At 42.4% G+C, this 13,910-nt stretch overlaps 1 long non-coding RNA gene across 1 annotated transcript in view; it reads right to left on the bottom strand.

The window, feature by feature from the left end:
* Window positions 1-547: 547 nt before the first annotated feature.
* LOC137853144 (uncharacterized) overlaps window positions 548-13,910 on the bottom strand; it is a 38,617-nt gene continuing 25,254 nt past the window's right edge. Inside the window, exons 2-3 of the long non-coding RNA XR_011094275.1 lie at window positions 12,354-12,410; window positions 548-5,036 (exon numbers count right to left, since the gene is read on the bottom strand). This is a non-coding gene — a long non-coding RNA (uncharacterized lncRNA). The remainder of the gene's footprint in view (window positions 5,037-12,353; window positions 12,411-13,910) is intronic.

Below are 13,910 nucleotides of genomic sequence, written 5' to 3'. Positions count from 1 at the left end.
GCTCTTCAGGTTAATTTTCTGGCAGGCAGCTTAGGACCAATTTCTTCTTTACATTACCTTTGATCTATGATTTATTATACTTTATTTTATTTATTTTCTGAGGCTTAACTCACTGCATTGCCATTTCCTCAGGTAAAACCTTGTGGGCTCTGCTGTGCTGCAGAGATGTGCTTTGCCTCTCAGCCCTTGCACAAAGCCCTAAGGTCAAAGAAGTTGTGATTTCCTCACTGGGACTGACTTGCTAATTATCAACTTCAATTTCATGCACTGTTTTTATCCATTTAGCTTCTTAAAGAAAGGCTTTCATGCTGTATTTCGACCGAAAATTCCAGTTCATGCTCACCAGCTCTTCAAATATTCTTTGCCACAGGAGGGAAGATACATTTCTCAGGCGGATGAGAGACCTCTGTGTTGGGCTCTTACATTCTCTGTTAGGTGCTATTGCAGCAAGAGCACAGAGCATCTTTCACAGTCAGCGATTTGAAACCTGATTTAGGCTCTTCTGTCTGCCTTAGGTACTTCTATCTACTGTAGTACATATGTGCTGCATCTCATTTCATGGAAATGATGAGGATGAGGAGAGATGCAGGTGCAGATTTCTCCATTCAAACCTTACTCTACAGTGGGAGGGTAAAGTGGCATGCAGCCCTTGCCATGGTCAGTGGTGGGAGATGACAAAGGAGAATGTCATCAGGAGATGTCTCTCTCACCACAACCACTGCAGAGAGTTTAGGCCACTGTGCTCTCAAATGGCATGCCAAATTTAGGCAATTTGTCTGGGTGTCAGATGTAAGGTTCATCCAAGGGTATGGAGAGAGACAGCATTAGGCTCCCAGTGCCTCTCCACACCATAAATTGCACCAAAATTCCTTAGCAATTGCTTCTTTGGAGAGCATTTTAGGATAATCCATATGAGAAGACAGACTGATTAATCCTAAATATCTAGATGCTATAGCCCTGTTAGATGGTTGTACAAAGAACAGGAACTTGATTCTCTGCAGCACTCTGGTGAATGTGACCAAAAGAGATTAAAGATAACCTCTGTCTATCAGTGATTACCATCCAGTCTTGCTTACCCTGGTTTTCCTCTGTTATGTCCCAGTGCCTGCATTGGATGAAGCTAGCTTGGAGCTGGGCTCTGCCTGCACATGTGGCAAAATGACACCATCTCTTTGGTGGATGGTCTTTACTGGGGGCTCTTTCTAAGGAAACTTCAAAGAGAAAACATGTTTTTGGTCCTTTTTGTCCCACACTGCAGAGGAAAGGGTCAGGCATCATAGATGAATTAACTCAATATCAAGACCTCTGTGCTTGTTTTGGTTGGTTGGCTTTTTTTTTTTTTTTTTTTTTTTTTTGCGTGCGTGTTTCTTTTTTTTTATGTGTGTGTTTTTTTTTTTGTTGTTTTTTTTTTTTTTAACACAACCTCCAGCCTTCAGAGGCTTTACTAAACCCTCCTATTTCAGCTTCATTTCAAAGCAAAAGTAAGAGTCTTAGGGCTTACCTATGACCTAACCACTCAAAAGTGCAATTTCGTTTCCCTTAAAATTTAGACTAAACAGTTTCAAGACCCCGGAGAATTTACCTAAACTTTGCCAGGTCCTGAATTAATCATGTTTAAAAAAGGTAAATAATTTTTTTTACTAAAATGACTTCCCATCCTGGTGCCTCAAAGAGAGGTGCTACCATGGGCAGCTAAAAGCAGGGGCACAGTTGTTTTAGGACAGTACCCCACAGAGCACCTTTCTCCTCCCCACTGAGTAATGCTGTTTAGAGTCTATTGCTTTCTCATTTTCTGTGTACACTACCGAGGAGCAGAGGATGAATGAAAGGCAAAGCGTGATGAACTGCTCTTGCAGATGACAGCTGAAAACTGCAGTCAATCAACCACTGTCTGCCTTCCACCCGCATTTGCAGAGGGGGTTAATGAAACAAGAGTCGATCACGGTTGTCCTCTGGCGTGGAGCGCCTGCGTGCTGCAGCACAGCAGCTGTGGCTTGGAAAAGAAAGGGCTGAGGCTTTAACTGCCACCAGAAAACCTCCCTGACAAAATAAACACACAAGCAAAAAGGTGAGAGCTTAAACCCTGACACCGGTGACTCCTAGCTGTGTCTCAATAAGGAAGGCAGATTGTCTGGTGAGCACGTTATTCAGAAGTGGTATCAAGTATTGATTTATTTCCAAGAAACCTCAATTACATTGTTCAAAGTCTTGAAAAAGAAGGATGGCCTTGGAGTTATCAGCAATATAAAACTGGGCAGTAGATAACAAAACCCATCAGTGATTCTGAGCTGTTTTAATACACTTCTTGATGTGTTTCTCAGAAAACAATCATCACCAGATATGCTCTTTTAATCTAACTAACCAATGCTGTATGTTGACATCAACTTGTTCCATTACCTCTTCACATGGTTGAGGCTTTATGCTTCACTTATCTGAACAGATGAGCGGATAACCTCCACTTCCAGAGCATCCTTTGGATTTTTATGGTGTTTTGAATTAGCGATGCAAATCTAATTTTGCTGAAACAGACCTAGACTCCATTACTGAAGGAACAGTTTCTATTTGGATTAACAAGGCTGCATTGTGTCACTGCCTGATGTAAGGTGCAGAAGTGCCCAATTTATCAGAATATTAAACGCAAGAGCCTGTTGTGGTTTCTCTCTAGCCTACAGAATGTACATTTGCAGGTCTGCAGCTGAACTCCCTTCATCAAACACCTCATTACCTTGGCAAAGTGAGGGGAAATAGCAACTTAAATGCTTCAGGAATATACTGGTTATATATTAACCCATGGATCTGTAGCTGCAGGAATAGGACAAGCACCACAGCGTTTCTTTTGTTTAATAGAAAATCGAATCAGAACAAGAATTATACTCCCGTCCTCTTTGGGCTTATGACAGAAACGAGAAGAACAATGTTGGAAAGGAGTTTAAACTATGCCTGTGCTGGTGCTACCCAGGAGCATTTCTGAGGTGTGTGCTCCCATGCCGTGCTGAAATGAGACACAGGCATGTGCCACCTGCCCCCTCCAGGGTCTGGTGTCCCCAGAGGGCATGTGAGCTGGACAGAAGCCCTGGCATATTCTGAAAAAGTGTCTCATCTGCACTTTCAATGGAATACGATCCCTGAGTATACCACACACCACCCTACTGGTCAACATAAACGCAGACCAAGAAATCAAGGTTTTCCTTCTGGCTAAGCAAAAAGCTTTCTGAGTGACCTTGTAGCATTACTGGATTCTTTGTAGCTGGTCTATTTTATGTAAACTGATAAGGATAACTTTTACCTATTTGGCAAACATGTTTCACATAGAATGAACATTAGAAATTACAGCACAGTACAACAGTAGGAGGATCACAGAATTAGATTTGGCCTTTTGCAAAAGTTGCCATCCCTTGGGAGGCTGTTGTCTTGCAGTTAGACCTTCACAGGTCTGCGGAAGCTCCTGTACGGGTAGCACAGCAGACTCTGAGTTTGTGTCTCCATTGCATGCTATGAGGCTCTGCTGTGTTCAGGATTGATATGCCTGCCACAACACCTAGGAAATAACAATGCAGTATGCTGCTGTGTGCAAACCCAGAGCTGCTATGCAAGATTTACCTTTCCAGAGAACTATAAACTTCAGTGAACTGTGTATCTTCTCCGTCTGTTGTTGTTTATGTGCCTATTGATTTATCTACCCATTCATCCACCCAAAAGTAACTCACAGCGAGAGACTTCTCAAAAGCTGTACAAGTGTTTCCATGCCCCTGTTTTGATTCTCCCAGGAGTTATTATTCTGGCACTTCACAAAGCTCCTTGTCAGTCTCTATAAAGTAAAGAACTTAATTGTGCAGAACAGATAGTTCTTTGCTGGTGGCACAATGCCTACAATTATGAAGATGGACAAAAATTATTCACTATGCTGGGGTAAAGTTTGTGACATCAACAGTGGATTTTTCTTCCTCTGAAACAAAAGTTTCTGCATTTTGAATATGCATCATCTTTTGCATGTACTGCTGGTCACTCACCTAACTTGGTTACAGGAGAATTACCACAGCAAACCATATGGGGTTGTAAACAACAGGAAGGAAAAAGGAACTTCTTGTTATAGAATTGATGGGAGTGGGTGTAGTTCAAGGACCTTTGCTGTTTCGAGTCTGCCCTACAGCAAACTTTATAGGGATGCAGGAGACAGAGGGGATTCCTAGAGATACCCAAATCCCACTTTGCATCTCTTAGAGGTTCTTCACCAGTGTAGAAACGTGAGCATCCCAAGGAGCCCTGCATGTGCCAGAGAGCTTTGAAGACCTGACCTTGAATGTCCTTGGACATTCCATTGGACATGGAAGTCCTTAGACACATACAACTCCCACTGAAATTGGACTACATGGGAGTTGGTAAGGTGATGAGGTGAACCTCTGGTGCCAGTTCCTCATCTTTACTGTCTGACTCAAAAAAGCACAGGGACATCAAACTGGGGCACTACCAGTTGCAAATCATTATGACAATTGCATTGGAAACCAAACCTTGAAGATATTATATGCTCATACTGTTGCATGAAAGAGTGTCTTAAAGGGGATGAAACTATTTTAGAGATGTCCCTAAACTGGATCTGGGCAGGTACAAGTTGCAAGCTGTATTTCTATGAGTGCCACGGACATCTAAAACAAATATCTTTGTAATTTGTGATTATCCTGAGAATATGAAGTTGGCATCCTGGCAGATCAGGCTTAAGTACAGTAAGAAGCTACTGTCAGTGGAGGTTGAACCAAACAGTCAGAAATTTCTGATTGAAGAAAGGTGCCCATGGAAAAGATGCAGTCTTTTTTGGGTAGTGGCTAAAGATGTATTTTATCCTTTGCCAGGTTTACTCTGTCTCACGACAGGGAGAGATTTCCCTCAGGACCAGTTTGCATTATGTAGAATTGATAAAGCATGCGCTGACTCCTCCTTTTTCTTGTACCTGATGTGATTCCATTTGTCCTTATCCTGGGCAGAGGTAGCACAAGCAGCAGCACAGCTTTTCTTCAGTCACTTGCCCTAAGTGCAAATGCCTGCATGACATAAAAGATCAGAGGAGTTAGACCATATATCATAATTTGCTCCCTGTCCTCAAGGTTCTGAAGAATAAATAAAAAAAATATGTTTTCTGAAACCATGACTCTTATCTCAAACACCCAAGATTAATTTCTCTGTTCCCTTCCTTCCTTCCCTACAGCCTTTTGGGCTCAACTGCCAGTAAAGTTTCTTATCTCGGTTCCTAAAACAGACCATATCTCCTCCCCTCCTCTTCTTTCTCACAGGCACCCACACACCTCCTTGGCAGGAAGCGCCAAAAGGGTTTTGCTCCCACCATGACTGGCAGAAGAATCGCATTGTGTCATTTCTGGTCTAAACTCTGTGCTGACCCAGCTTTGAGGATCTCCCGAGATCCCTTCCAACTGGGATCCTTCCGTGAGAGGATGATTCACATGCTGTGAGGGGAAGCCCTGAGCCACTAACCAGCCTTCCCACGGTGAAGCAGCCACTTCACGAATCATCTGCAATCCAGATTAGATTTAACCTAAAATGTGCGTGCAGTTTTTTGCACACAGAAAGCACAGGCAGAGGTACAGCTGCTTAAAAACTGGTTTGGGGGAAGGCAGTATTGTCCGCCTGAGAGAAATCTTGCCTGGCGCCTTGTTCTGGTCGGGTCTTTGAGCGCTGGGAGAGTTGCCTCCATTGCAGCCATGAGATTGTTGTACCAGGGGAAGACATGCAGGACTTCTCTGGAGTCACCTATATGTGGATTTTACTGCAAGCCAAAAATCTGAGAGGGCATTGTGAGCTGTAGCAGTCACGCTACAAAGCAATTAAAAGTGGCTGAGGGAACTGCTGCACTTGGAATCACTGTGCTTCCAAAGCCAGCAGAAACAAACCTGCAGAAACCACTCACTCTGGGGAAGGGAAAGCACTGGAAACAAATAGCCTCAGGTTTGCTCTCCTACAGCTTAGAAGCAGGCTTCCTGTGAGATAAAGAAAACTGCTGTGGAGTTCAGGGTTTGTTCCTGACCTCCTTATACCTCCGGCTTCCCAGGGACTTCAGCAGTAACTTGCAGAAGGAACCATCTCCTTTGTCAGGGCCCAGCAGCCTACGGTTGCATTAATTAGCACATTCAACACTGAGGCAGTTCTCAATCACCTGTTCTGCTGATGGCGTAAGTACTAAGTCAGAAAGGCACCAAATTAGCTAAGTGGTTTCCATCATTTGAGGATGACCTGTGGTTCCCGCCCCAGTGAGAAAACACAGCATTCAGTAGGAGACTGAGAAACAAGGCTGTATCGAGCCATTTCCAAAGCCCTTTTAAATTCCTGTTAAGGTTTGGAATTGAGCAGCCAATTTAAATTCATCTCTTTTTGCCCATTGCTAATTTTATTTAAGCTGAAATACTTTAAAAAAACATTTAAATGGCATACAAGCAATAAATGTGCAGATGGTAGGTGGGCAGACAGATAATTTATGACCTAGAGCAAGCTATAAGCCATCTTTACCAGTTGTAAATGATGCCCTATGTGTTTCAGACCTTTGACACTTTAAACTCTAGTTAACATGAATGATGATTTAGCCCACAGTCCAATTCCACCCTGAAACAAAACATTTCCTTGATTAAAGGATTTCTTAGGGGAATATTTAATGTATCATATAACAGCAAAACCCTTTTACTTAGCAAATAATTCCAGATTTCCAAAACTGCGCCAAACTGAGGCTGTTCTGGCAATTCCATATCTGCTTCATAGGAACCATATTTCTCCTTTTTAACTAGATTCTTTAAAAGTAATAATAAACTATTGGAAATGCAAACAGTGTGTAGAATAAAAATATTCAGGCCTTTCTTGGAAATAAAAAACCCATATAGGTAGTTGGACATACTTTCAGGTCTGTGGATACATGCCATTATTTCACGAAAACCAGGATATGCAGCACTGGAAGGGATCTCGAGATGTTTTCTGGTCTGGGTGTTCCTGGACAGTGGGACATTTGTCATCGATGATAGACAAACTGTTTCTAGGATGGTCATGAGGGCATCTTACCTGTTTCTTGGGATAAGGCCATCCAGGTAGGCAGTTGCAACAAATCACTAGGTAGCGTGGAAATAAATGTGTGATATTAAAGATGCTGGGAGTGTGGGAGGATAATGGGAAACTAGAAAGCATGGCATTGGGAACTTAATTGAGTGGATGACTGTAAGTGATAAGAGGGGGAGAAAAAGCCAGAGGCAACTCTCTTCTTGCTCATGACATTGTTGCGATGCCAGCTAAACCCACTGAAGGAGATGTCTGTATTACTTTAGCCTTTCTCTTTTGAACATATTTCCGTTTGATGTCCTCTTGCTTAGAGCTCAAGGTAGAAAAGAGTGACACAGGGCATTCAGACTGGTTTCTCCTTTAAGAGCCTGCCCAGATTGCATTGATTTTCCTGCTCTGCTGATATACCAGCGAGCAACTGAGTGTGGTAGGTTTGGCCTCTGTGCAATGGAAGAAAAGCAGTTCTCCAATCCATCCCTCTCACAGCTCTCCCATGATCTGCCTCATCTTTGCCCCCTGCTCCTGTGGGCTCTGCTTTAGTCATGTCTGCAGCTTCAATGCCAACTTCTCGGGGCTGGGAAACCAGCCCATGTCACTGTGTTCTCCACAGGTCCCTCAGTTTCCACATGGGATAATGGTACTTAGGTGCTGTCACTGGAAAGGGTGGCTCTGTGAACTGGTCCTACCTGTGAAGGAAGCATGATCAGCCGTGAGATATGATACACATCCATGCACAAGGACAGGACCAATCACCATGAAAACAGACACAGCAAATTGCTCAAACCAGACACAAATGTTTTCTAACAACTGTCTCTTCTTTATTCTATTTGCTTTGCATTTACAAACTTCTGATGCCCTTTTTATTATTTTTAACCACAACCTATGTATATATAATTTAAGCATCTAATTCTATCTTCTTTTTTTTTTTTCTTTTGAAGAAGACTACATTGATATCTAGGCCTAACTACTGAGTTTTTTGTTTGTTTTCTGAATTTATTTTCTTTTGGTGGCTTTTAATTGTAAGCCTCAGCCTGATTTATTCGTTTATACTCCCTTTTCATTCTCTAACCTGGATATTTTCAGCCATTTCTTATTTTTTGCCCTCTTAATGTTTTCTGTTGCATCTATGCTTACTGATCTGAAGACTGCTGGTAGTGCAGCTGCATTTCCTAACTACCTTTCACAGACCATTTAGTATTAGTTTATGAGCCATGAGCTGCTGCACTGGCCTCTTCTCTCTGTTTTACCAAGAGCAAAATGTGACCCATTTGCACCTCAGATTGTGTTACAAAACACCATGGGAGCAGAGCTTTTCACAAAATTGCCCAAGGCATCCAAGAAGCGTACAGAGCAGTCTTACTTTTTTAATGTCATTTCCAATAAGTTTTGGTGTCATGAAGGTGTGGCCCACTTTAAACTGGCCACCAATTATTTCGCTCAGACCCACAAGCTCTTGAAAAGCCCTGTTCACAGAAACCCCAGGATGGGAATGCAGAAATTGGTGTTGGCACTTGGTAGATGTGCACAAGGGGTGTTGGCAGTAGCTCTGTCCCTCACTCAGTCATGCTGGAAACGATGGCCAGTCACTTGCCTTGTCCTCTTGATGACACAGCAAACCAGGAGGTGGAAAAGGCATCACCAGTCATAAGCCTGTGTTCACCATTCCCATCCTCAAGTGGCTGGGGGACGTGAGATGGCTCAGCTCAGCAGCTGCCCTGTGTTATTGTGCCAAGTGGAAATGGATCCTAAAGCTTTTGTTAGCAGGCAGGCTTTCCCTCGGCCATGCCCCTTTAAATCAAAGCATTTGCAATTCAGTAAAAGCAACGGATAAGTACAATGAAAGCCAGGAGTTCCCTTCGATATGGAAATGTTTCCCCAAGTGACTCAAATTAAATTTCATAAAAAGAAATCCATAGTTCCATGAAATTTATAGATGCATTATAAAAAAAAAAAAGTAGTATATTGCAGGTTGCTTGATTTACTGTTGATTCTTTGGGCAGCACTCAGCAGACCAAAGGAGGAATGTGATTTGGAAATGCACTGGAGGGGATTCAGCAGTATGCTGGCAGCATCAAGTTTCATCCAATTTGAGGGGATTTTCACTCTCCTTGGATACTGTAACTAGCTGGGCTTACTATCAAATTACATATTGCTGGATCTCCTGTAAATCTGAGAACTAGTGAAAATAAATGCAAATATAGTGACTTTTGCCTCATTTGTGCTCCCATTAAGCTTTCAGTTATTCTGACATAATTTGTTTCTTTTTTACTGTGTCTTTTTTATGGATTTTGTAAGAAGACTGAAGCTTCTACACAGCATAAGGACACCAAGGTATGTGAAGAATAAGTATTGTGGACCAAAGGTCTTTAAGGATGGGTACTGTTGCAAGTTATGTCAACAAAAATGGTGCAGATTTTTGAGCATTTCCTCTTCCCTTAAACCAGAGTGGATGGAGTAATGGGCCTCATGATCTTACCATCACATTAATGTGTATGTATCTGTCCACCACCCTGAAGCAGACTTGTACTGGCCAGATTGGGTAGAGTGAGCAAGTGACCATCTTCACTTGTCCATTCTTTGTCTGTTCCTTGGATCTTTCTGTTCTTCCTTCCATTTTTCCTTACATCACATAGACAGGAAAATATTAGTGATTTGGAGGCAGCTGCAGCCACAGGAGCACTGGGTTTCTATTTCCCCTCTACAGGGTTCCCTAATGAACCTCAGATTTAGCTGGGCTCCTTGCTGCCTTTACTCCATTTTCATTAAAAAGCTGTCCTGCACTGTCATCTGCAAACAGAAAATGAGAGATAAATTGCACTTTGGAGTTTTAAAGCACAAATGATCAGCTGAGGTGAACAGAGGCTATAAGCACATGGAGGCAAAGTACCAGGAAGGCTGTAAGATATGGCGAGACATGAAACCAGCAGTCTGCCTTTGCTAGAGAGAAAGGTTGGCTCCCACAAAGCCAGAGGAATCTTATCCTGGTAATCAGTTACAGCCGTGTTTGCTCAATGTAGTGTGCTAAAAACGTGCAAAAGCAAGCCCTGAAGCCTGCCACAGAGATATCGATGAGCAGACACTTGAAAAGGCTGGGTGCTTGTTAATGTTTAACATGCGAGTCCTCATCTGACTCTGTGGTGTTGAGCTTTATTTGTTTAATCCCTAAATTCACCAAGGGAAATAGAATGCTGTCTATTAGCCTATGATAAATAAGTAAAGAGGAAGACCTGGAAGAGTCTTGCCATATTTATTCTGCTTAATAATACAGGAGCCTGTTCTACACAGCTTTCCATTTATGAGATGAAGCAGTATTTCACAGTGATTTAAGCAAATCCTCTTGCCTCAAACGTGATGGCAAAAGAGGTAAAATTTGTCTGTCCTGAGGTCTGCAACTGGATTTGAGAACTGTCTTCACATTACTGCTTCTGCCAGACTCATTTATGGCCAAAGCTGGGAACAAGAGGGGACACACCATTTTGAGCCAGAGTTAATTTAATTTTAGACGGGGACTCATAGCTCAAATCTAAGGACAAACCATGCCTTAATGGAATATTTGTGTGGGAAATTTGTAGCTTTTCTAGCTAATAATCAGGCTTCTGTCCTAATCCATGGAAAATACAGACTTACCCCTTCTACTGAAAGCAATTTCTGTGGAATTCTGCTAGTTTGCTCTCCCGCTTTAGGCAGCACAGCAAAGATACTGCCGATGTGGGATGACACGATAATCCTGACAGACCAAGGAGTTTCTTCCAAACCAAGTTAGAAAAAAAAAAAGTTAACCAAGTCTACTGGAATAGGATCCAAAATGCTGTCTCCAGGTCTGAAATCTCACATAGGCTTGGATTTTTGGTCCATTTGAAGCCTCACTTTTACAGCCCAGCTCAGGCAGGATGGGTGTCACAGCTGTTCATTGCCAAGTTTCATCAAACCCATGTCAAAAGCTGGAGAGGAGGCCACCAGCTTCCTACAAATAGCCTTGCTTGGACACAGCCTGTGCTGCAGGACACAAACCTCTGAAAGCAGAACGGTGAATCCTCATCTCAGGCAAAGGGAGGATCCCTCATTCCTGATATCTGCCTTAACAGGGGTTATAAAAATTACACTTAATGGCGTTGGGGCTGCTATTTTTAGGCTACAGCACTAGGAGTTCTGGTAGGTTTGTTTAATACAGAACAGTCATTTCCTTTAACAGTCCATGCATGGTTTTACAATCTGACTGCCCATCCATACCTCAGCTAACAGTTTTTTTGGGGGTGGGGTGGGGGACGGAGTTGGGGGGTGTCACACTTTCATCTTTTCTAGCTGCCATGGTGATGGTAACACAAACACCTCCGAGGGATGAGTTACTTCCCTTGGAAGAAGAACGTCTTACTGTACACACAAGGACTGCAGAAATCTTTAGCGTAATTTTGACCACATGGTAAGCTAGTTTGGTGGGTCATAAAGCAAAAAACCCTGTCTGGGGCCCAGGTCATGTCAGCTCCATCAAGGGAACATTTTATGTGCTTCTCTTCCACTCTGAAGACCACGTTTTGTTTCTCACTCAGGCCAAATCAGGGGTATAACTTATGAAGAATATTTTGCAATCTAAATAGCTATTTATACATTAAGTAGAATATTTGCTGCCAAAAGGAGTTTCTCCCCAGATTCAGATCTAAACCACATTGATTATATGCTTTCAGAAAAGCCTTCCAACCCTTTATCTTCCTGCTCATACTGTTTTCCACATAGGAGGGTGAGCAAAACATCTCAGCCCCTCCATGGAGGACCGATAGAAGTTTGCACACACTATGAATGCAATTCCACATCTGGGGAAACTGGGGGAGACTGTGCAAAGAAATTGTTCAAAGCAAATATAGAAGATGGTTGCCAGAGCCCAGAGAGGGCCCCAGTATGGCTGGGTACTACCTGACCTATACTCCACTCTCTTTAGCAGCAAATACATAATACAAAATGATGGTCTCCAAAGCTCAAACACAGGAAAAAAAAGAAAATAATAATAATAATAATCTTGCTATGTCTGGCATTCTATTACAGTATGGGATATTTGGGGGTTTCTTCTGGAGATTTTGTATTATTTTTCTCTGTGAATGAATAGTTACACTGTAGGGATATGTGGGAAAAAAAAAAAAAGTGTTTACTGGAAATAAATATTCAGGATGGAGCCAAGAGAAAAGACCTTACATTATGAAGACAGGCAGCCTTTGCCATTGTAATTTAGAGTCAAACTGAGTTTTTTTTTAACTTATTCAGCATGTGAAGAGTTAATGCAATATGCTTTCAGATGCCTTCAGCTGCAGTCTCACCTCCTCCCTCTGGGTCCCTGCCCTGTATTCTTGCACTGCAACTGGTGATGGAAGAGTCTGAAGGAAAACAGAAAGAGCAATATTATTAGCATTCGGAAAATGTAAGAATAAACTTTGCTCCCTGAGGGAATGACTTGAGTGACACAGTGGAAAAAAGCCTGGGGACATGTCTTCCTGCACCCTCTGCCTCCATTACCAGTGCAAAGATCCCTGGGTCTCCAATGGAATTAAGCCTGCATTGCCTGTTGCACAATCAGGGCATGCCTTGGTAAGATACTGATGATTAGATCTTTCTTAACCATGAATACGTACCCAATCTGTCTGTTGTTGTTCAGGTATAGGGAATGAAGCTCACCCTGTGACCAGTTTGGCAGCAAATATTCTTTATTTTCCTTTGTAGTTCTGAGGTTTATAATTTTATAATAAATACTTTTAAAACAAAAATCTAAAATGTGAGATTTTTATATCAGCTTCATGGGGAAGGAAAAATAAATGAAACAGGATACACACATGGTTATACACAGAAATGTAGACTGTATATTACTAATATATTAACAATCTGTATAACTTTAAGGTAAATAAATACAGTAAGAATGAACAGGAAAGGTAAAGTGAAATGACTGCAAATGCTACTCAAAGGTTTAGAATATTTTGAAAGTAACTCTAAAGGTAGCTCCAGGAAGATTTCAGTTTGGCATTGAAGTATGTGTAAGTTTTCCTATATAGCTGGGAAAATGACAGTCAGAAGGTGGCTTTTTTAAACTTACTTGGCAAAAGTTTTAATAGCAACAGCTGTCCAAACATGCTGCAGGACTTCTCTACACAAAAATACAACATCTACTGAATTTTTGGATTGGGATTTTATTTACAAGCAAATCCTGTTGCCCTTGCACTGCCTTCACATACTGCATTTTACAGACAGCTACATTTTTTGTTTCAAACAGCCTTGGGGTTTCTGTGAGGGAGAATGGCAAGAGTGAAACAGAGAAGAGCATAATATATGTGCCAGTGCTCAACGTTACAGATCTTGTAGTGAGCATGAGTTCACTGCTTTGTAAAGGTACACAAGAAAACTACTGTGGAGGGTGCAAAGCTCTTCAGAGCAGAGAAATAACTCCAATTTTGTATGCATGAAGATATTTGAGAGCTGTGTTAGTGCAGCACCACTGTTTTCTGTCCCCAGCCTAACCACACCAAAGGCCACCTTCACCCTCAGTGCCTGCCCGGTGCTCCCCATCAGCTCTCATGGCACCAAGCCCAGAAAGCAGCAGCCCGTGTCCCAGTGCCAAGTTTCCCCTTCTCCAGTCAGCTCTCTTCTGCCATGTGTGACCAGTAATTTGGGGAAGGTGAGAAGGGCCAGGGGTTGTCTTTGATGGGGTCCTCACCCTTAGCTTTGCCAGTGGGAACCACAAGGTACTGCCAGGTTGGTGGTAGCTAGCTCAGATGACCAAGTCGCAGAAGTACCACAGGACTTGTATGGATCTGCTGGATGGAAAGGGACAGAGTGGATCGGAGGCTGTGTCATTTCACAGATAGGTTTCCATGGTGTGACCTTTT

This window comes from Anas acuta, chromosome 1 (assembly GCF_963932015.1).
Source record: "Anas acuta chromosome 1, bAnaAcu1.1, whole genome shotgun sequence".
Lineage (NCBI taxonomy): Eukaryota > Metazoa > Chordata > Aves > Anseriformes > Anatidae > Anas > Anas acuta.
Note: the sequence above shows the minus strand (reverse complement) of the source record. Positions and strands in the feature narration are given on the sequence as shown.